Source organism: Pantherophis guttatus, chromosome 3 (genome assembly GCF_059756535.1).
Source record: "Pantherophis guttatus breed Tessera chromosome 3, ASM5975653v1, whole genome shotgun sequence".
Taxonomy (NCBI): domain Eukaryota; kingdom Metazoa; phylum Chordata; class Lepidosauria; order Squamata; family Colubridae; genus Pantherophis; species Pantherophis guttatus.
This window is the reverse complement of record NC_142065.1, coordinates 126,638,835-126,662,387: the sequence shown is the minus strand read 5'-3', so window position 1 is coordinate 126,662,387 and position 23,553 is coordinate 126,638,835. Positions and strand designations below refer to the sequence as shown.

Here is a 23,553-nt window from a genome sequence, read left to right as displayed (position 1 = left end):
ACAGGCTCTGCTAAGACCTGACAGACTCTTTTTGGGGTATAAAATGGAACAAAGAACCCAGATAAGTTCAATATAGTTGTTGGGATACTCAGACTCAAAACCCATGTTTTTCAAAATGGCTGAGCAGTCTAAGGCACTGCATTCAGGACACAGTCACGCTTGGAGGTGTTACTTCAAATCCCATTCCTCACATTCTGTTTATCATTGATATCCCTCCATTTGAGCACCAGTTTGATCTAGTGATTAAGGCATCAAGCTAGAAACTGGGAGACTGTGAATTCTAGCCCCAATTTAGGCATGAAAGCCCGCTGGTGACTTTGGGCCAGTTACACTCTCTCAGCCCAGCCCTTCTCACAACATTATTGTTGTGGGGAAAATAGGAGAAGGAAGTTGTATTAAGTATGTTTGTTGCCTTGAGTTATTTATGAAAGTAATAAAAGCACGATAAAAAATATTTTTAAAAAACCCTTAGCAATATTAAGATGACCTTGCCAACTCTTTCAATGCTCCCCTGTGCTTCTTAGAGTCCATTTTAAAAAGCAAACAAACATTTTGGTCTAAGAAGCACTAAGCCATTATATAGTTTAGTTTTGGTTTAATGAGTGTGAATCCCACAATCATGGCTGATTCAACAAATTATAATTAAGCAAATTGTGGCTTAGCCCAAGGTCACTTATTTTTGGATTTTTGGATTCCTTTGCAACTAAGAAAGAGGCATTTAAATTGTAATGCAGTGTTACATTATATCTAAAATGAAGCTGAGGTACGTCTATTCAGATGACACACAGGCCTATTATATAGGCTCTTGTAATCTTGCTTAGCTATGATAAGTAAAATATTTCATCGTTCCAACCCTAAAATTGTTCCATGAAAATTGTACATGGCAGCTAAATACAAAATGGTTGATACAGTAAAAGGTATCTCTGCCTCCATCAAGCATTTGGAGAGAGAAAGAGCTCCATTTAATGATACGAGCAAGATGAAAATTATTCCAGCTATCTAATTTTAGAGCAGTGCAATTCACAATGCCTGAATTGAGGCTCCTTTAGCCTGCTGGAATCTCAGCTTTTGATTGTCAGACCTGTGCCAAGTTTAATATAGCACGCAGATTGTTTGCTAAATAATGATTAAGAGCAACAAAAATGCGCCCACTATTTACCAAAGATAAGAGCCCTCAGCTGATTGGTTTCTAAGGCGTTTGATCACATGGGACTTTTAGCCACCTGCTTGGTTAAATAAATATTCGTCTGTCTTTTTCATCAAACCAGGTTATCATAGGATGGTTTGGCAAACATATTCCCTCCTCTCCTCCTTATGTTAACCTGGCCTGCTGGATCCTTTGCTTAGTTTTAAATGTGGTGATGCTAACTCATAAAATTAATTCCCATTTTGTGGAATTGTCAGAAATGAGGATTGTTCTGACCCCGATTTGAACTCATCAGTTGAAATGAAGTTGTTCAGTGAGCTGGAGAAGACAAAGCGGAGTCCTTAGGAATTAATCAACACCATCAGCCTTCGCAAGAGGCCTGAAAATGGCAGGCGCCCGGCTGACCCTGAGCAGCTCTAGATTCCCTTTGTAAATGAAAGTCATCATTCTTGGCAAGGAAGATACTAAATTATAGGCTTTTAAATTTAATTTTCAGTTTACTTGTGTTTTCGATTAGGGTGCCATGTTTCATAAAGACAGTAGTACCTTTAAGTAGGAAATGCCTTCATTTACCATCACACGGCCTTTGTAATAAAATGTAAATATGAAGTGAGAACAGCAAATGATCCCAGCCTGCTGTGTCACCCCCAGTCCCATTCCTCGGTGACACCCTAAGCAACAATACCAAATTATTTTTCTTCATACCAAAATCAATAACAGGCTTGGAAATAAAAAGTAGCCCTGGAGCCTCAGGCCACAGATTTTCATGACAGGCTACTAAAACTATCTTTCGGTAGCCTGAAGGCCTCCAGCTAATCATTCACTTTCCTTTCACTACTTAGTTGTTGTATCCCTCTCCGGGCTAGTAAAACTTAAAAGCTATGTGACAAATTGTCTGCTAAAGCAACGTTGTACTTTATTTTATTTTATTTTTAAAATCTTTGTGGAGTCTTGCCATCTTTTGCCAGAATACCACATAGCTTTTGTGGAAACAAAATAATAGGGGCTCTTTAGGGTTTTGAAGAGGAACAGAGAACAAACATTATTTCTGATTTGTTAAAATCATTTCTAAAACTTGGTCGAGTGTGTGAGTTTAGGACAGAGACTTCATTTAACAGACTGCAACTTGAATCCCTCTCCCCCACATAGAAACATACATTTACTTATTCGCCCAATGGTGTGCATCTTGAAATGATAACAATATACTCCTTTAAAATGCAAAGACTTTAATAATGTGTAGTGTTAATCCATGTATCTTTTTGACTAATCAAGGAATATGAGATGGTTGAGTATTTAAATGAATCTCTTTTCAAAAGCTACTTGAAGATATAATTCATGTCTTGTAGGTTCCTTGTTGTTTCTCTCAACTTTTTCAAATCCTGCCTGATTTGGGGTTTGTATTTGTATGCCTCTACATCCACACCCACCTGCCTGCCCACACACTAGTGTAAAGTGAAGGAAATATCCAACTTCAAAATGAATTGCCACTCCTGGACGTTTCTCCCTTTTCACATGTTAAGAAAGGAATTCTTCCAAGTAAATAATTTAACCTCCAGAACAGGAACAAACCAACAAATCACTACTACCACCAGCACTAAAATCCTGTTCTATGTTCCATTTTGTGATTTTTCTCCCATCTTAACATTGTTGTCCCTTTCCTATGGTTTCAGCTTGCCTGATTCTATTGCAGTATGTTTACAGCACTGTTATGATGGCTCCCTTCAGCTGGTTGATTCAGGTCAAATCTATCTCTGCAGTGGCTTTCTCTGAATTCCTGGTCTCTATCCACGGTAATTTATTTATTTATTTATTGGTTCAATTTATATGCCACCCTTCTCCGGAGACTCAGGGCGGCTTACAGTGCGTTAAGCAATAGCCTTCATACTTTTGTATATACCTGCTTAGTAGGGCTTTTGGCCACCCCTAAGCGGTGTTCTTTTTTTAATACAAATTCAGCTTATTGCCCCCACAGTCTGGGTCCTCATTTTACCTACCTCGCTCAGGCTCAAGGCTGAGTCAACCTTGAGCCTGGTGAGATTTGAACTTGCAGTAATTGCAGGCAGCTGGTGCTAGTTAACAGCACTTTAGTCTGCTGCCCACCAAGGCTCTTAATGATGCTCAGACCTTGGTTGTCCATGTACAAAACTGCCACCATATTGAAGTATGACTAATAATGGCTTACACATGTATTCCCCATCCATTTAGTTCATATCTTAACAGAGATTTCAAGACATATCCACTATTCTTCACTATTAATTCATTGCATTTCTACTTATATTGGGCATACCAAATCTGAGCATCAAAACTTCAGTACTAAATGGCAGCAAAGAGATATATAACTCAGTAAAGGTTTGTTGCCATCTAGAGTTTATCTGGATTTTAATTGCCCAGATTTATTCAATATTCATAATCCAATACAGGCTACTTATCCTCTTTGTTTTGGTAATCTTGTATCCTAATCTCAATTTTTAGAATATTTGTAGGGGGACTGTTCCTCCTTCTATAATATTCACCCTGGTATCTAGCTTTCACAGAATTATTGCAAAGAAAGAAAGAAGGAAGGAAAGAGGGAGGGAGGGAAGGAGGAGGGAGGGAGGGAAAGAGGGCGAGAGAAAGAGAGAGAAACATCTTCACCTAGCCTTTTTTCTGGCTGTACATCATTTGTATCATTATTGGCAGTTGATTGAGTGGCTGGCATTTGTTTAATGACGCATGGTTGACTTAACCTTCTAGACTGTATTTCCTGGAGGAGAATCCGCTTTCTCCTGGAAATTGAGTCATGTCAGAGCAACATGTTAATTATTATTGTAGTCATAATTCTCCACTCCATCGTAGGTACAGTTTGATACTTCTCACTTGCTGTAAATAAGGTGCCTACATTACAAAGCCTTGTCTTGCTACTGCACAAAATCACAAAGTCTCAGTCATCTGTGTAATTACAATACTAAAGTTCCAGAAATGAAACCACACTCTTTTTAAATGTGGCAGCATTTATAGCTGCTAGTTGAAAAATGTATTTCTCTGATACCATGTCAAAATATCACTAGTTCATTTAAAAAAAAAAAAAAACAGTCAACCAACCAACCAACCAAAAAAAAAAAGGATGAGCTTGCTATGTCCATACAAATATGTGGCAGCATTGTGGTCTATTTCATAAATTCTTCTATGTGTGATTTTAATGAAAATCACCTAGTAATATATAACATGTGTGTTACATACAGAAGGTGCCCAGTTCAGCTGTTACTCTTACTTCTGCTAAAAAGATTTTGGGGGCAAGGGTGGGAAACATACTCCACGAAGAACCGCTATCTGTTGAAGAAGACAATGCTTGACTAGGCAGATCTGTCATTTATCTTGATCTGTTGCCTTTGGGTCTTGTTCTGATCAATGTAAAAGATACATCGTGATTTATATCCCAATGATTCTAAGAAGAAACTCCACCCAAACCTATTGGGTTTTTTGAAGTTTAGAAGCTTGCTTAGGGGCCATGGTAGTTCCCCTGAAGCAATGAGCTTCTATAATAAAGATCTATTATATGATGAAAGAAGTAACTCTGCCTCCATATTAGTTCCAATTCTTGATTCACTAAATGAAATATTGTATTGCCTTTAGGTATTATTAGTTCCATCTTCATATGCTGGATATCTACCATGTGCAGACATATTGTAGTTTGCAAGAAGTGTAGAGGTATCCATAAGCAATAGGATAGGGAAACTCACTCAGCCCCTAGGGAATTGTATGCAAGGTGATCAATATGGTAAGCAGAGTAGATGATCCTTGGTGAGACAAATGCAACCTGTGATATATATCAGACAAGCAGACAAACAGAAGGTAATATAATAAACAGACTGTTAAGCTTTTACTTACTTACTCATTCACATACACGCATACAGTTAGGAAATCTCAAGTCAGTTTTAAGTGGCCATATTGCAAATGGCTCAACATAAATGAGAAGTTGGGTGGGTAAGACACTGGGTGAATAGCTTCTGGTTGCTTATTCAGTACCAGATTAAATAAGGAAAACCAAAGTTTCCTTAAACAATAGGTTTGCTCTTGAGTAAACAAGCCTAGGCATAAGAGATTCTATTCCCAGTATGAAATCCTTTCTTATTTAAAAAACAAAAATCTTTGGCACTGACCTTCTCTACGATTATTTGTAGTTGAATATTCCAACATACCATACCTGCAAATGTATTGACTGGAGTATTTTGCCTGTCAGGATTAAGTTAATGTTGTTATCTTTGGCTGTAATGGGTTTTGAGCCTGCTCTTGCCTGCCTGCGAATGCAGCCATAAATTACTTTAGTAAGACATGATGATCTGCTAAGTCTCTTGATAGGTTCTTTAGTCAGATTTAGAATAAAATGTGAGGTAGGAAAAGTTTTGAGACACTAGATTTATATTCAGAAGGTAACATTTCTGGAACCTTTTTAGGCCTAATCTCCACTGACAAAAATTAGTTTATATAGCTGAAACTATAACACCATTCAAAACATCTGAAAATACTTTTCTGTGAATTAAGTAGGAAATATTTCCTATTCTTCTCTTCAGGCCAATCTTTTGCAGCCTGGTGTCCTTGACATGTCCTGAACCACAACTCTTACATTGCTACTGGTGAAATTGTAATATGACACATCAGAAAGCTGCTGTGAGAATTTTTGCCTGCAGAAATATTCTAATTTCTGTTTCCTATTTTTGTTAGATATTCAGGAACTCAGGATTGTGAGTTGTACCTTAAATATACTTTGGTTGACTATTATTTGAGCTTTGGCTTAAGGAGTCATTAAAAGTCTGATAAATCAGGATAGTCTTTTTATTACTTGAAAATGTCAACTCGTGAAGCTTTCCTGACCCGCTCCCATCCCCGCAGGGGGATGGGAAATCATGCCTCGCAGCTACATCAAGGAATTCGCACCCCAGTCAAAACAAAACACATCCTAGCCAGCCAAAGTCAAGGCCATCTCTACGGAGACCCAGAGGGAGTGACTTCTACGACCTGCGAAATTGCTTCGTTGGGGAATGTGACTGGTGGCAGGGGGGAGGGGGAATCAGGATCAGAGGCAAGGCGCAAACTGGGTGAAGTCAGAGCTGGCTTCACTTGGTTCATGCTGACATGGCGCTCCTAATAAACAACTGGATTTTTCTTGAAAAATGACTTGAGGCTCCTGCTTTTATTAGGGCATTGGTCGGAACCTTGACAGAAACATTTTAAATTTATTTTCAGATATTTAAACCTTTCCCATCAAATTTTGCCCAATATGTCTCACAGTAATGAAATAGAGAGAGATCCTAAAATAAATGTAATAAAATGGAAATAATAAAATCTATTTTATAGTAATTTTATTAAAGACTTAAATTCAGCAATGAAAACCAATACAAACTAAAAAAAAGTAAAAGGTATAGAAAAGAAGAAAAAAAGGAAGAAAAAATAGAGAAATAGTAAAAAAAGAAAAAATAAGAATATGTAAAAGAAAAAGTAAACAATATATAAAGAAGTGACTTTCCCCTTCATAACAAATATAAACAATTTTAGTAACTTATCACCTTTTCTTAAAATATAACAATCTCTTCTTCTCATATTCCATCTCTTATTTATAAACATTTTTAAAAAAACTCTTCTGATTTCAGTCCTGATCAGCAAAAGATCATAAGTATTACCTAAGATAATGTAACTATTTTAACCTTGATCAAATAAACCAACCTTATATTCCTTCCTTTTACTTTTAATAACTGCATGGAATACTTTGAACAATCTCAAGTCATCTTTTTGTCTGGAGAGGAAGTCTCAAAAAACTGGTTTACTTGTGGGCTCTTTATTCCCCCCATGGCCCCACCCACCCACCCACTCTGCTCTGCTTTTTACATCTTTTCCCTTAGAAAAGTGCTTTAGAAAACTCAGAATTATGCCCAAAGGAAAATTCATACCAAATAATAAGGTTGTTGACTGACATCAAAATATCATCAAAGTAGGCACAAGACATTACCTCTGAACAGGATTTCTCTACCTCAGCATTCTGACTAGGGAATTCTGGTAGTTGAAGTTTACACTTTTTAAATTGTTGAGAATGAGAAACACTGACCTAGAAAAATTGTTCCATTATTGCAATGCTCCCACTGAGAAGATTTCTAGTTATCATCCACCTTATCAGTACTGGCAAAAGAGAATTTATGTAGGAATAAGGGTCCACAAAGTACCCTAATTTCATATTATGAGGCTATTAAAACCCAATATTAGCATTCTTCATTGAAACTGGAAACAGGCTTGTCACAAGTGTATAACTTGTAATGCCATTCTCAGAGATGGGTCAAGGTAGAAAAATTGTCCAGTTCTCTAAACAAGTTATTCTAAGCTTGAAAACAAATCATTTTGTGTTTGTAAACATGATTCTGCCCTAAAAAATTCTGTCCTATTCTTAGTCTTCAGGAAGTGGTTCATTAAGTACTTAACCAGTATTTTAGTATTTTGCACTAACTAGTTTCTGAATTATTTTTAGAGAAAGATTCACATGCAGTATATTAGAGTAAACTAACTGGAGGATTACCAAGGCATAAATCATCAAGTCTTGGCTGCTTAACAACCAAGGTATAACAACCAAAGCAGGTGATTATAATAAACATTTTTGGAACAGGGAATTGTCACTGAGTGAGCACCAGTGGTGGGATTCAGCCAGTTTGCACCACTTCGGGAGAACCGGTTGTTAACTTTCTGAGCAGTTTGGCAAACTGGTTGTTGGAGGAAATCATTAGGGCAGAGAACCGGTTGTTAAATTACTTGAATCCCACCACTGGTGAGCACATATGCTAATGGCAATTACAGGAGGGATAAATTAATTTAGTTAATATTGTCTCTAGGATAGATACAGTTTTTAAAATTTAACAGTACAATTTTTCTAACTAAAAGTATATGTCTTAAAGAAAAGTGAATATAAATGAGCTTATTTGGTACTAGTGAATATAATCTACAAATCTATATTATATCAAAGAAGATGTGCTCATAAAATGTTTCAATTAGAAACCCTATAGAAAGAAACAGATATAAAAATATACAATACTTATTTTAAATTATATTTTCAACAATAGATACTTTAAAAAAATCAGAAACCAGATAAAAGCTATTAGAATATCAGAAATAGTAAAATATGAAACTTGAGAATTTCAATGAATTTGTATTGCTAATACTCCAGTTTAAATTTCTTTATGTGACTTTGTATTACACTGTAGGAAGCATTTAATAAAGATCCATTTTTAGATTGTATAATATGCCCATAAAGCAAGTATCAAGAATTTCCAGCTTCCAATTCAATTCTCATTCAAAAACTGAGATTATTCTCGGTATTTATGAATGAAATACAAATTGCAATTGGACATGTTTCAAAGTCTTCTAAGGTGTGAGGGGGGGAAAAAAAACCTTACCATATTTCCAGAGTCCACCTACAGAGGGCTCCTGAAGTCTGCACTTTTTAAAGTAAATATATTCTTTTTCAAACATTTGGTTAGGCTAAAATGTTGTTATTGGGAAATGTATTTATTTTTGAATAAAAGAGAAGTGATTTTAGGAGGATGTTTAGCCACATATTCTTGGAATGTGTCAACAAATATCAGCACATTTCTATGATAGAATTTTTATTTATCATTGAGCCAGAAACATTAAGGATTGCATGCTGAATCCTTGAGGATATCAACAGATATAGAAGGGAGCAAGATACATGTCCATTTTACAAGCAACCAGTGTGAAGATTCACAGTTTGGTATTTTATAAATAACTGGACGATGACTTGGTTTTCTCCACGTTTTTCCTTTACAAGGATATTCTGGTCTTGTTGCTCTGGATTAATTCGCTCCATCTAAATTGAAATATGGTATTACTGTGGACAAGGGATTATCCAGTGGTGGGTTTCAAAATTTTTTACTACCGGTTCTGTGGGCATGGCTTGGTGGGCGTGGCTTGGTGGGCGTGGCAGGGGAAGGTTACTGCAAAATCGCCATTTCCTCCTGATCAGCTGGGACTTGGGAGGCAGAGAATAGATGGGCGCGGGGCCGGTCAGAATTTTTACTTCTGATTCTACTACTCAAAATTTCTGCTACCGGCTCTCCAGAACTGGTCAGAACCTGCTGAAACCCACCTCTGGGATTATCATATTGTCTTCTAGAGAACCTTAACTTTTTGTAGGAAGAACCACCATTGTCCAGTAGTAGTGATCAATCCTCCAGAATGGATAGTTGACCCACCTTTCTCACCATTCCTCTGCAATATACTATTGGATTTGGCTGCTACATGATGAGATCCTAAAATAAAACTGCTTAACTCTCCTGGACCCAATGTAACATTTTACAGTTTTGTTGTACAGATTTGCAGGTTTACCTCTGTCAATCTTGTCTGTTTGAATATGGGACATATTCAGTATGGTAATCTTATGGTTTTGCAAGTCTTAGCAAAGAAGTAGTGTAAAATTTATTCATGTTCTCATCAGAAAACTTTAATTTGTTAATACATGTCCAACAGGGATGTGTTATGGGACATATTCTTCTAGTTGCTGATTCATGTTGCCACTGGTGGCCATTTTGTCATCATTGTATGTGAATTGATATTTCCATCTAGATTGGAGTAAAATTTTTGAACATTTTGTTACTGAGCTGTTCTTACCAAAGTATGTATTGGATTCTAGAACTAATTGATGCAATACGATACAATGGCAATAGAGAGTGCATTTGTATGTAAATGCTTGTAATCTAATAGTTATCCCTTAGTTTAAGTAGGGTCATATTCATTATCTTTTTTTCAGACTTCTGTATATTACTGTTGATCTTCTATAATTGTTATAAATGACAACAATAAAGGTAATTACAGAAACATACTTTCAACTATGCTCAATATTTACAAAGAATTTTAATAAATTCAATTTTAATTGATCATTTTTAATTCACACATGTATGAATATACATACATAGAATGGAATGGAATGGAATGGAATGGAATGGAATGGAATGGAATGGAATAGAATAGAATAGAATAGAATAGAATAGAATAGAATAGAATAGAATAGAATAGAATAGAATAGAATAGAATTCTTTATTGGCCAAGTGTGATTGGACACACAAAGAATTTGTCTTGGTGCATATGCTCTTGGAGTACATAAAAGAAAAGATACATTTGTCAAGAATCATAAGGTGCAACACTTAATGATAGTCATAGGGAAATAGTCAATATAAATCTTAAGGATACCAGCAATAAGGTTACAGTCATACAGTCATAAGTGGGAGGAGTTGGGTTATAGGAATGATGAGAAGATTAATAGTAATGCAGACTTAGTAACTAGTTTGACAGAGTTGAGGGAATTATTTGTTTAGCAGAGTGATGGTGTTCGGGAAAAAACTGTTCTTGTGTCTAGTTGTTCTGGTGTGCAGTGCTCTATAGTGTCGTTTTGAGGGTAGGAGTTGAAACAGTTTATGTCCAGGATGTGAGGGGTCTGTAAATATTTTCACAGCCCTCTTTTTGACTTGTGCAGTATACAGGTCCTCAATGGAAGGCAGGTTGGTAGTAATAGGTTCTTCTGCAGTTCTGCAGATATAAAGTATATCCACCCTTGAAAATACATTGTAACAAAATTATTTGTGCAATATCACACACACACACACACACACACACACACACACACACACACACACACACTATACTTATTATGGGAAATTCAATAAAATTTATTTATTTATTTATTTTATGCAATTTATATGCCACCCTATCTCCAAGGACTCAGGGTGGCTCACAACGGTAAAATGCATAATTCCTGCCAATATAAAATTAAAATCCCAATTTAAAACAATTTAAAAATTCATTACCCCCCCCCCACCCATCAGTCCAGGCTGCGGAACAACCAAGTCTTCAAATCGTGGCGGAACGAGGGAAGGTCAGGGGCCATCCGGAGCTCCAAAGAAGCTGGTTCCAGAGGATGGGCACGCCCACAGAGAAAGCTCCCCCTCTGGGGGTCGTCAGCTGACACTGTCTGGCCAATGGCACCCTGAGGAGGCCCTGTCTGTGGGAACGCACCGGGCGATTGCGGATTGTCGCTGGCTGCAGGGGGTCCGACAAATATCCCGGGCCTAGGCCATGAAGGGCTTTGTAGGTAATAACCAGCACCTTGAACCTCACCTGAAGGGCAACCGGTAACCAATGCAAGTAGCGCAGGAGGGGTGTAACATGAGAGTGTCAGGACGCTCCCATCACAACCTGCGCGGCCACATTCTGCACCAGCTGAAGCCTTCAAGTGGTTTTCAAGGCAGCCCTAGGTAGAGAGCATTGCAGTAGTCAAGACGGGAGGTGACCAGTGCATGAGTAACAGTGCGTAGGGCATCTTGGTCCAAGTAAAGGCGCAACTGGTATACAAGGCGAACCTGGGCAAATGCCCCCCCTGGTCACGGTCATTACATGATCTTCCAGAGACAACCGTGAATCCAGAAGGACACCCAAGTTGCGAGCCCTATCCACAGGGGGTAACACCTCACCCCCGATGGTCAACAATGGAAGATCTCAATCGGACCAAGATGCCGGTACCCACAGCCACTCAGTCTTGGCAGGGTTGAGTTGGAGCCTGTTCCTCCCCATCCAGATCCGTTCTGCTTCCAGGCAACAGGACATCACGTCGAGGGCATCACTGGGCTGGTTTGGGATGGATATAAAAAGCTGGGTATCATCAGTGTACTGATGATACCACACCCCAAAACCACGGAAAATACAAAACACAATGTGTGTACTTATAAAAGTGGGCAGGACCTGACTAAAAACAGCATTTGATGCAGTTGTATTTAAATCTAGTTTTAAAATGAAATGATTAGTTCCCAAGAATTTAATAATTTCCCATTCTTATCATCAGAAAAAATTTATCATTCAGAGGCAGCTTTTGAAGATGCTGGGAACTACACATAAGACTTAGAGGAATAATCTACGCCTATAATACCCTAGAATCTGTTCTTAGAAACATGCTGTTTTGGAGCATTTATAGCCCTAGATTATGCCTCCTATCTGTACAGCCTGCTCTTCAACTTCAGCTACTACTTAAGCTGTCTCACTTTTACAAACCATTACAAAAGTGCATGCAAAAAATTCAGATTATTTCTGTAGCCTGCACACTACATTGTTTTACGATGGTTAATGTTTTATTTATGAGGAAAATAAATTGTCAGAGTTAAGAAACCGAGCATTTTGTTCTAGGCAACACATTGCTTTTATCACACAAATAATTTATTGGTTCTGCTTCCAGATGAGTTCTCTGCTGACCTTTCCAGGTATACTGAATATTGCTGCATAATTCGTCTTGTTTGGAAAGTGTATTTAGCATGGCCATTAATACCTACTGTCATAACCTTTGTGTTCAGCAGAGAGTTTATTGCATTGAATGCCGGAGTTGCTATTTAGAGATGTGCCAAAATCAGAACCTTCCACTCAGCTCATAAATTTAGAAGGTAATACATTTGTATGCCCAGATTTAACTATTATAATTTAAACGACTGCACAGTTAAAGTAGCATCATTAAAAAAAATACTAAAGATGTAACATAGTGTGGCTATGCTATCTCTCTCTTTCTCTCGCTCTGTGTGTGAGTGTTTAGATCTTAGTTAGTTCCAAACATTGTCAGACTTTTGTGTGGACAAGGAACTATCTGCAAATAGAAGTGTTGATTGTGAATGATTGTTATTTCACATCTATATAAGATGCCCACATATGAATCTCAGTGTTTTCCTGTAAATGATTGGTGTTTAGCTCTCTGTACCACAAGAATAAAGAGCCATATTTGGGGTATTACCATAATAGTGGTACTACCAAAGCAGGGGCGGTTTCTACTTACCTTTAGTACTGGTTCTCAATGGGGCTGCGCGCGCGCAGAAGCTTCCTCATGACGTCGGGGTCGGTGGGTGGAGCCTCCCGCCAGTTTTACTACTGATTCTATAGAACCAGTCCGAACTGGGGGGAAACCCACCACTGTACCAAAATAGCCTCTTCAATATTTGTTGAAGATAATTTCCTGTTCTTTCACTTTTTTTCCATATTCGAGTTCTAAGGAATACAATCAGAAAACGCAGATCAGATGCAACTATTTAGATGAACATTTAGCTACAGAATATTAAAAGAAGATACCAAGTATGAAGCATTGTTTTATACTTGGTTACAATTCTTTATTTGCTTACAATAAGGGATAGAAATAAAGGTAAAAAAAGAGTTCATCTTGGGTGGGTATGTACTCAGAAATGATTGAGATAAATCTCCACCAAGCTCGTTGATGGCTTTTCTTGGTAAATAATGTACATGAATTAGATTTATATATTTCCTGAAGATTTTCACATGGCCCTGAGAAGAAATAATGGTTATTTATTTATTTATTTATATCATATTTGTATAGTTGCCCATCTCACCAAAACAAACAAACAAACAAACAAACAAACAAAAAAACAATCCTGGGTGGTGCATAACAACTAAATAAAAACCACAAATGATATATATAAAAATGAAAAAAGTCTATATTAAGAAATAAATAGTACTGCAACTTCCTAATAAAGCCAAATGATCTTAAGAATTTCTAATAATAAATTCTAATAATAAAATAAAGGAAATTTTATATCCAACCATGTATTGTATTTGTAAAATTTGGATCTATTTAAATTAGGGCTATTCAATTAATGGTCAATTCTAAAATATTCTTTATTTCAGAGAGCTAGCAGACTAGCAAAAAGACCACCTCCATTTGATTTTCAAATGAACTGAAATCCCAAATCAAAAATAATCCAATATTAGCAACTGAGATAATGCCACAGTTTCCTCCTTATGCTAATTTCTCCAATTTACTTGTGTCTTGGAGGAGCAGGAATTCATAACTGAGGTGCATAAATGCATGGGAAAAATTTATTTTGCTTTTGTTTTAGTTAGACCAGGAAAAACAGCTGTGTTAAATCATAAATGGAGAGCCTGAAGCTATGTTTACATCTAAAAGGAAGTTCCTTGGACCGGATGTCTCTATCCAAATCCTTCATTCTATCTTCATTATTACTGGATCTCAAATGGAATGGACAAAGTGAGTCAATATACAGTAATTTATGAAACCATTTACTGATCCCTATAATTCAACCGAAGTGATATTTGAGTTGTAAGAAATGCAATTCTACAAAATATAAGGTTATATTTTGTATATCATACATTTGACATATTTATCCTGGAAGCATTTGAAATATAACCAATATTCTTATTTCTAACATTAACAGGTCACACTTCTATAACCTTGTGGTCACAATCTAGAAAACCAAACAATGCTCAAGTTGTCTACCTCTCATCTAGAACAAACATCTTGAGAATCCTCATTTGCAGGGGTCTCATTATTTTATTTAAATACAATTTGATGAAACTCCCATAAGCACGATGGCTCCCTCTGTGCTGCTAAGTGGAACCTACCAATCATCAGTTAAAACAGTCCACGTTTAAGGAGATCTCCAAATCTCACAAGATTTATATATGCCAGTGTGATCTTGAGTTTTTCATCTGGTTATTTTTGAATTTCCTTTTATTTTGCCTCTGTTTTAAAATTATGAATTGCTTTCTATCAGGGACTCCTGGAAGACCATGTACAATAGCTGAGGAGATTCGCCACCAGATCATGTTGCAGATCTCAGGTAGTTTGTGAGTAGCAATAAAATACATCCGACACTTTTTCAAAATGAAACGGGCTGTGGCTTATAAAAACTTGGCGGACTTTATCCAGCAAAAAAAATGAGCCAGTGTCCATTGCCAAAACTCTCCGTACCTTCTTTGTCACTACTCCTCTGACCAGACTGAGGCATTCAGCACCACACATTCCCGATCAATTTGTTCTTGCACATAAAATAAGCTGATATTGTCTGTCAATAAGAAACATTTTGTTCTGTTTGTTGTCAGGCAAATACAGCTCTGCTTAATCAGGCTACTGCCAGTCATACAGCATTGTTCTGAGCCCTCTTGCTAATTTGGGAATACGGCTCACTCTTCTCAGCCTAATTTTGAAAACATTAGATTAATTTGAAATGAAAAGGGAATGTGTTCAGATAGAGCAGTTTATAACCTGAGGCTTCCAGCTAAGTTGTTGCCGTTGCGACCGAGTGCGACTGTTGAATCTACAAAGCAAACACACTAAGCTGGGGTGAGCAATGCAGTCATTCTTTAGTACCCATTGAAAAATGTTTGTGCATTTTGCCAAGAATTATTTTTACCATATTAAGCAAGTATCAAAGCTTGCGTGGCAATAAAGGACATTCTTTTCACCTCTGCATTATTGCTCAGCGGTCCCTTAATCACTCTGCTCCAATATTTGATATGTGGCAGTAAAATGTTTATATTACAAAAACGTACAGTAAATCTTCCAGTTCAGAAGCAAATTAATAGTCTGGTACTGTGAGAATCTGACTATATCTGAATATTGATGATCTCCCTTTTCCAGTCTCCCTGGAATTGGGACTGTGAGGTGTGATCATTGCTTCTCGCTGATAAGCAAAATATTTCCAGAGCGTGAAGGAGTCTGTGGTGTGTGAGAAGGATAACCCATAATCTGCATCAACACACTAACTTCTCCTTTGCCATTTGCATTGAAAATCAGGTAGAAGTTATGCTAAGCTCTCTATTATAGCCTCATGTATGTGAAAGGTCTCCTCCTTCATTTGAATAAGGCCTCTTCTGCAGGCAAGGGGGAAAAAAGCCACACATTGAAAAGCAAGCGTTCTTTTAATTAGGATGGCATTTAAAAGCCAAATCCTTGAATGTTCATATTTTTGTGTGATGCTAAGTTGCAAAACATTTTCCAAGTGCCTTTTAGCTTCTTTCCTCTTCTACTTCTTTCTTTCATTAAGCTTTTTTTATTTTTATTTTTTTTTCTGCCTCCCTAGTTGAAAGGGAGCGACATGCATTACAACATGGAGTAGATTAATATGATGAGCTAGATTAAAAAAAAATTAAATCCAAATGTTTGATGAAATGTAGGAAAAATGTTTAAGTAGAGGATTAGGCTTACAATATAAGAAGCAGTCAAGGAGATCAAAAGAACCCTGTTCAGAAAGTGCCATTAAAAAAAGAAAGAAAGAAAGAGAAATTCTATTGAGCAAATTTGTACAGTGAATAATTAAAGATTTTGTTTTTACTTTTTTAGAAAAATTACACTGAATATGATATTGTAATAAAATAAATAGTACAGATAATGCATGAATTCAACTGACAGCAAAATGACTTTTTCTATATAGATTTCACCTGTGTTTAAAGAGAGATGCACGCATACATATTTATATACATGAAACGAAAAGATGACATATAATTTAATTTTAAAGAAGAAGAAAAAGTTGACCTTAACAGGCACTTTTAAAACGAAAGATGTTAACCTATTTCCATTTACATAAAAATCCACCTTTGATTTCCTTTTCTTAAAAAAAAAAAATCAGATGGAACAATTTAACTACATTTTAAGTGAATGTTTTGGGGAAAGTTTAATCTTGCAGTTCTAAATGCATCAAAAATGGATCTGTGATTTCTGTGTAAAGGAAGGTGAGCCACATGATGGTAGCTGAATTGGAGGAATGTGAATGAATTCCATCGGCATATATTTATTACTGATTTCTGTTGTTGGAATGTGCAATTCTCCCAAATTCCTGGGGTTTATATCTGGTTTTAGTAAGGGAAAAAGCTTCTTCTTCAATAGTAAAGCAAGGCAAGGCAATAACTGATGGATTGAATTATCTAGAAAGTTTTTCACTGATGATATACAGGTCCCTGCACCAAGGCTACATGGTTGGAACACATTGTAAATAAAAAGTATACATGATAACTTTATGGACACTTGAATAATTCAAATTAGATGAGATTTTATGATTAATTTTATGAAAAACATTTTACGTTAGGAAAGAACAATGTCTTTACAGTTGAATTAATTTGTAGATGTTGAGCAATTTACCATAAGCCAATTGGGCAAAAAGCAAGACTACTGATAACAACAAACTATGGACAATTTGTTTCTATTAAGAATGTAATGTTTTTTTTACAAGTGATTACATTTATAACTTATTTTCGTCAGTGAAAATGATGCTATGGGATACCTAATAATAAAATATAGACACACCAATAAACCTTTATTTGTTATATAATTTAATCTTTTAAGTCCCATTTACAGGTGGTCCTTGACTTACAACTGTTTGTTTACTGACCATTCAAAGTGACAACAGCACTTAAAAAGTGACTTATGATCATTTTTCACACTTATGACCATTGCAGCAACCCCATGGTCATATAATTTACAATCAGATGCTTGACAACTGGTTTATATTTATGACAGTTGCAATGATCATGTTTTGCGATCTTCTAACAAGCAAAGTCAGTGGGGAAGCCAGATTCATTTAACAACTGTGTTTCTAATTTAACAACTGCAGTGATTCACTTAACAAATGTGGCAAGAAAAGTCATAAAATGGGGCAAAACTCACTTAACAAATTTCTCATTTAGCAAAACAAATTGTGGGCTCAATTGTGGTTGTAAGTCAAGGACTATCTGTGTAATATGGGACATTGTGTAGTCCTACTCTAACATTTCTTTTCAGAAGTAATCCTATTGAGTTCAATGGGAATTGCTCTTGGTAAAGAATGAAGGCAAATGACTGAGGCTTGCAGCTCTAGTAAAATGTATAGGTAAAAACTGAAAACAGTAGAGCAATGAGAAAGAGAATCCACACTAATCTTATTCAATATAACTTTGGCTACAAGTCAAAAGTCCACTAGTTGCTTTGGTGGCAAGGAATTCCAGATCCACAAAGATCTTATTTTTTGTATTATTTCTCATAGTGATGAGGTACAGAAACTCTCAACTTTTCCTAACGATCATATATGTGAGCACACAGTTTTTAAAAAACCGCCTGGTCCCAAATAATATCTGATGGCTGAGATCCAGTGGTGGGTTGCTCCCAGTTTGATCCAGTTCTTGCGAACCGGTAGTAAAAGCAGCAGGAGGCTCCGCCCACCCACCCAGATATCATCATGAATGATCTGTGCATATGCAGAAGAGAGCGCATGTGCACTCCTGTTGCAAACCTGTAGTAAAGGTAAATAGAACCCACCCTGCTGAGATCATAACCAGTACTATATCTAGAAACTTATTTGTGATGTTGTAACTGGTGAGAAGATCTGTGTTGCTTAACAAGAGATTTGGAACTGTCAGTCTTGCGAGATAGTCCTGACAAGATGCACACCAGGTTGTAAGGCTATATTAATATAATCTTTCAAGTCTGAAAGTACATCTCTCCCCTATTTGTCTTTACCGTCCAAGAAACCAGGGAAGGTACCTTCAGAGACATTTGTCATGCCCACATTCCTTATGAAGACTCAACCAGACCATTGTTTAGTCTGAGGTTCTTCCATCTTTATCCCATGATCATTCATATATATATATATGTATATGTGTATGTATGTATGTATGTATGTATGTATGTATGTATGTATGCATGTCTTTGGTTATTCGGGTTTTCTCCCGTGTAAAATTGGAGGTGTTTTGGCAACGGTTCGACGAAGTCTCATTCATCATCTTCAGGCTGGTGTTTTCGGCTTCGTGCTTCTAGGAGCAATGTGTGTGATCGCAGCTGTTTCTTCCTTTTAACTGCCAGTGGGGGTGTGAACTGATTGGGTGGGAGCTTGGCTGTGTTCTGATTGGGTGGAGGTGTGTTCTGATTGGTTGGGGGTTTGGCTGTGCTCTGATTGGATGGGGGGTTGCCTGTGCTCTGATTGGATGGGTGTGTGTTCTGTTTATGTGGGGGCTTGGTTGTGCTCGGGTTAGTCTGAGTAGCAGGGGGATTTGAGCTGGTGAGCTGCGTTGCTGTTGTTTGACTTCATGTTCGTGTTCATGCCACATCTTCATGGTGGATGTCAGTTTGCTTCATGTATGGATTGGAGGGGTTTAAAGTGACTAATGATGCAGCTGTGGTCTGGCTTCTGGTTTGTGGTCATGCCTCATCGGTGTGGCCTTGCTTTTTGCGTGGATGTGTGGTGGTGACATCCTGTGTGGTTTTCGTGAGTGTGGGTCTGGTGTCATTCTTTGTGTTACGGACTCATTTGTCAATAAGGGCGGGTTTCCAAATGGCTGGTAGGCGGGAGGTATCATCTCGTTTATTCATGCTGTGTGGACGTTTTTCTATCTCGATGGCTTCTCTGATGATTCTGTTGTTAAAGTGTTCAGTTTTGGCGATAGTTCTGGTCTTTTTAAAGTCAATATCATGTCCTGTGGCTTTGAGGTGTTGGACCAGGGAAGAAGTTGGTTCCTCTTTTCTGACTGAGTTCTTGTGTTCTTCAATGCGTGCACTTATTCTTCTGTTGGTTTGTCCGATGTATGTGGTGGGGCAGGTGGTGCATGGGATTTCATATACTCCTTGATTTTCTAACTCAATTTTGTCTTTGGGGTTTCTTAGGATGGTGGATATTTTTTGGTTTGTGCAGAATGCTGTCTTGATGTTGTGTTTGTGGAAGATCTTGCTGATTCTGTCTGTGGTCAGTTCATACCCCCACTGGCAGTTAAAAGGAAGAAACAGCTGTGATCACACACATTGCTCCTAGAAGCACGAAGCCGAAAACACCAGCCTGAAGATGACGAATGAGACTTCGTTGAAATGTTGCCAAGACACCTCCAATTTTACGCGGGAGAAAACCCGAATAACCAAAGACCTACATACAAACACCCGCAAAAACCTCAGAAAATATATATGTATGTATGTATGTATGTATGTATGTATGTATGTATGTATATACATTCAACACACATATATATAAAATTTATAATGGAATACCTTGAGTTCTGCACTGCGATTTCATATATATATTTAAGAACTCTTAACAAATGTGACCCATATCTTACTCTGGATCTAAACATATCTTCCAAATGCTTCTGATAAACCTTGGACACTCCCCCCACACCAAATCTGAATACCATATAAATTATTTCAACTTCTTCAGTCTGTCTCTGGGTATTTGTGTCCATATGTGTAATGTGTGTGTAAATGCTAATACATCTATGACATCATTGCACAAAAGTGTTTTGGTGCTGGACATCATGGCACACCATTGCAGATTACGTGACTGCTTCATTTGCTTGATAACATCACAATACACAATGCACATTTTGCCATACTTGTGTAGCTTGTAGGAGATGCATAGGAGGCTGTGTGTGTGTGTGGGGGGAACCTTTGCAAGCATGATTATACATGCACAGGTTCCCACGCAGACAAGAGCCCTGTATTGTGAAAGCCCTTGTTCACCCAGAAATCAACATGAGTACAATTGTACATGTGAAGGATTTTCTTTTGCGGATACCCTACCGCATATCTAGATATTCTGTAGAGACAGATGTCATTTCAGTCTCCACAGTGGGGGCACAGTACTTGTTGGGAGTACTCATATGGTGTGTACTTTCCATTCCTGAAGTCCCAGCAGGGGATTATATGTTCAGTTGTCCTGTACACAGTCTTGCTTTAAACTATAAGAAGCTCCTTGCTGGGTCAGACCAAGCTTGAAATTCCATTAGCAACTGCCTAGTAGTTTAGCCAAGAAATTCAGAACAAAGAAAAACATCTTCATGCAGATTTTAGAAAGTAGGAGTGAGTGGGAAACAATTTGCATCAAAGATGGCTAACCTTATTAAATTGCAAATTAATACCATGTACAGAAAACCATCCCTTTGCACTCCATGTAAATGAAACTGGAATAATAGTCACATGTTGAATGTATGAATAGCATCAACAGTGCCGATTAGAATCTTCTCTTTCACCACAAAAAATAAAATTAAAAAAGGGTTTGATTGTTAGAAGAATAGGAGAATTAACAGGGATTATAGAACTGATTTTTTTAAAATCAAAGTGATTCAAATTAATAAGGAAAAGGGCTGATTTAAGCAGAGCTTTCTGTTTTGCCATTCATTTCTTTCCTTAAACATTGGTGTTCTGGAATTCCAGCAGAATAGTAAGCTTTTGCACTTAGAACAGACTTTCTCCTGTTAACTCATATTCATGTGGTGATTTAAATATAATTAATCATTGGCATAAATTAAAAATAGATTTAAAATGGGAATATACTCTCTCTGTGTGTGCCTCTGTGTGAGGGTTTTTAAAATTTCCATGATCCAGCTCGAGTTTCTGTAGGTATGCATGGCTAATGGTGCCAGGATATGAATAAGGATTCATATTATGATGCATATCTGGATGAGGATCCAGTTGAAAGTAATTTTGTATGGATCAATGATCTCTGCATTTGGATGCACAGCATAATTCTCAGATGACTGATGTCTGCAGTTCCTGATCAAGCAACTGATATGTACATGGAAGCCTGCACTCCATAGATCTCTTTAGGTAGTGAGTAGCTGAGCTCATTTTTCCTTTCATAGGCAATTAATTTCTCAACAGTTAGAAATAAAGAAAAAAGATATGCAACGTAAGTAATTGTAAAGTAATGCACATTGAAGACAGGATGAAGAATCTCAGTAGTGCTTGTATCTTGGTAGAGTTAGTGGTGACTAATCAAGAAAGAGATCTTGCTTCTGTAAAAGGCTTAGAGTGGGCTGTAAAAGCACTATGAAGCGGTATATAAGTCTAAGTGCTATTGCTAAATAAGAAATATTCTTGGGTGAGATAAAGATTATGACTTTTATTTAGTTATTTATCAAAATCAAATGACCTTTTACAAAGTATTCAGCCTGGTAATTTCCAATTCCTTATTTGTATCATGCTAATAAATGTTCACTGCAGTGGTCATCATGATACAAATCCACAAATGACCAAAAAAAAAAAAAAAAAAAAAGGCCATGTCATGCCATCACATTGCAAACATCACCCTTTCATAATTGCATCCTTCTGTCAGCCCCAACTACAGAAATTGTGTGTGGTCCATAACTTCTCCCACTCCATAGGCACTTACAAACATGTCTACTCATGAAATGCCTCTGAAATGCATAAACTAACTACTTTTTCTTCCCTCAACATTTTCAATAGTCTAAGCCAGTGATGGCTAACCTTTTTGCCATTACATGCCAAAAGTGGGGGGAGCACAGTGGGACCGTGTGCATGTGTGCCCACACCCATAATTCTATGTAACGCACCCCCCTCGCGCCCCACCTGCTTTTGGCACGCAATGCCATGGTGGGCTCGTTTTTCACCCTCCCCAGGCTCCAGAGGCTTTAGATCCCACCAGAAGTTGGCAAATGGGCCATTTCCGGCCTCCAGAGGGCCTCCCGGGGGTGGGGAAGGCAGTTTTCACCCTCCCCAGGCTTTTAGAAAGGCTCTGGAGAGAGAGAAAAATGGGCCTTCCAGTCTTATCGGAAGTTGGCAAACAGGCCGTTTCTGGCCTCCAGAGGGCCTCCGGGGGGGTGGGGAAGGCTATTTTCACCCTACCCAAGCTCCTAGAAAGGCTCTAGAGTCTGGGGAGAGTGAAAAACAGGCCTCCTCCCCCCCGAGGCCCTTCGGAGGCCAAAATGGCCTGTGTCCCTACTTCTGGTGGGCCCAGAAAGCCTGAAAATCTGCTGGCTGGCATGCACATGTGCGCTGGAGCTGAGCTTGCATGCCCACCGATATGGCTCCATGTGCCACCTGTGGCACGCATACCATAGGTTTGCCATCACGGGTCTAAGCAGTACTAAAAGAGCATACATAATATGTTCCATGGGGTTGTCTGTTTAAGTGATCCTATTTAACTTGCGCATTAATATTATGGGGCAGATGATTCAAACTTTGAAATCAGCTTGCAGATGACATCTAATTCTACTTTTAAAATTAATGTAAGCATTCTTAGGTCCTTTCTCCACTTCGAAGTTAAAATGCTGTCCATGCTTTCTGGAGTTGAAAAAAATAATAATTGCATAACATTTACTGTCCTCATTGTGTCTCTAACATTATTGTCTCTATTGTCGTTGTCATCCCCCCGGTCACTTCCAGTCATCTAACTTTTCTCCAAGTAATAGGTGACAACATCTAAGCATTGCTGATATAGGATTGGTCCTTGGTTAAGCACCTGGGGATATAATCAGATACTACTATGTTATTCTACATCTCCACATTTGGAAACTGTGGTCAGATTAAACACATTGCAATTGAATCCAGAAAAAACATAGGGGGCAGAGGCTAATTTTGCCTTTCTGGAAAAGATTATTATTATATCTGATCATGCTAAGAGTGGAAAAGTAGTCATGGACCCTACAGCAGCCCAAAGAGTTTCATTCGTCACATGCTCCATTTCTTCCAAAAGAAAAAAATTGGAATTGTTATTTGGTGTGTGATGGCTGAGGTGTTAGACCAGGGGTGTCAAATTTGATTTCATTGAGGGCCGTATCAGGGTTGTGTTTCACCTCAGGGGGCCAGGGTGGGCATGGCCAGGATGGGAGTGGCCAGCTTG

The 23,553-nt window shown here is 37.8% G+C and overlaps 1 long non-coding RNA gene across 2 annotated transcripts in view; it reads right to left on the bottom strand.

The window, feature by feature from the left end:
* LOC132711630 (uncharacterized) overlaps nucleotides 1-23,553 on the bottom strand; it is a 171,109-nt gene that overhangs the window by 70,711 nt on the left and 76,845 nt on the right. For both annotated transcript variants that reach the window (XR_009622436.1, XR_009622435.1), the window contains exon 2: nucleotides 12,987-13,195. This is a non-coding gene — a long non-coding RNA (uncharacterized LOC132711630). The remainder of the gene's footprint in view (nucleotides 1-12,986; nucleotides 13,196-23,553) is intronic.